At 62.9% G+C, this 404-nt stretch overlaps 1 protein-coding gene across 1 annotated transcript in view; it reads right to left on the reverse strand.

Moving 5' to 3' along the window:
• Window positions 1-404, reverse strand: part of CGN (cingulin) — a 14,340-nt gene that overhangs the window by 13,326 nt on the left and 610 nt on the right. The gene's annotated exons all lie outside the window — the stretch shown is intronic.

Consider the following 404-nt stretch of genomic DNA (forward strand, 5'->3'; position numbering starts at 1 on the left):
GAGCCGGCACCGTTCTGCGGTGAAGCTGGAGCCCATCTCCGAGCCACCTCGGTCCGAACCGAGCAGGTCGGGTCGTGCGGCTGCTGCACCCCCCGAGCACGGCGAGCAAAAGCTGTCGGATTATCCCAAAGCACTTCGTGTCCAGACCGACACCGCGGGGAAGGGGCTAGCAGCGATGCACAAACTCGGCATTTCTGCCCCATTACCTGTTTTTTTGGCTCCCGGCACGGTTTAGGCTATTTCCACCGAGGGTTTCCCCAAAGCTTCGCTCACCTGCAAGGCTGCTTGCTCAACCGTGTTTGTACACAGCCCTGGTTTTGCTCGGGGACAAAGTCCGGGGCTGATTTCAGGCGCAGGCAGCACACGCCGTGCCTGCGCCCTGGCCGTCACCGGGGCAGCCCACG

The sequence above is a fragment of the Pygoscelis adeliae genome, unplaced genomic scaffold, assembly GCF_000699105.1.
Source record: "Pygoscelis adeliae isolate BGI_AS28 unplaced genomic scaffold, ASM69910v1 Scaffold890, whole genome shotgun sequence".
NCBI classification, from domain to species: domain Eukaryota; kingdom Metazoa; phylum Chordata; class Aves; order Sphenisciformes; family Spheniscidae; genus Pygoscelis; species Pygoscelis adeliae.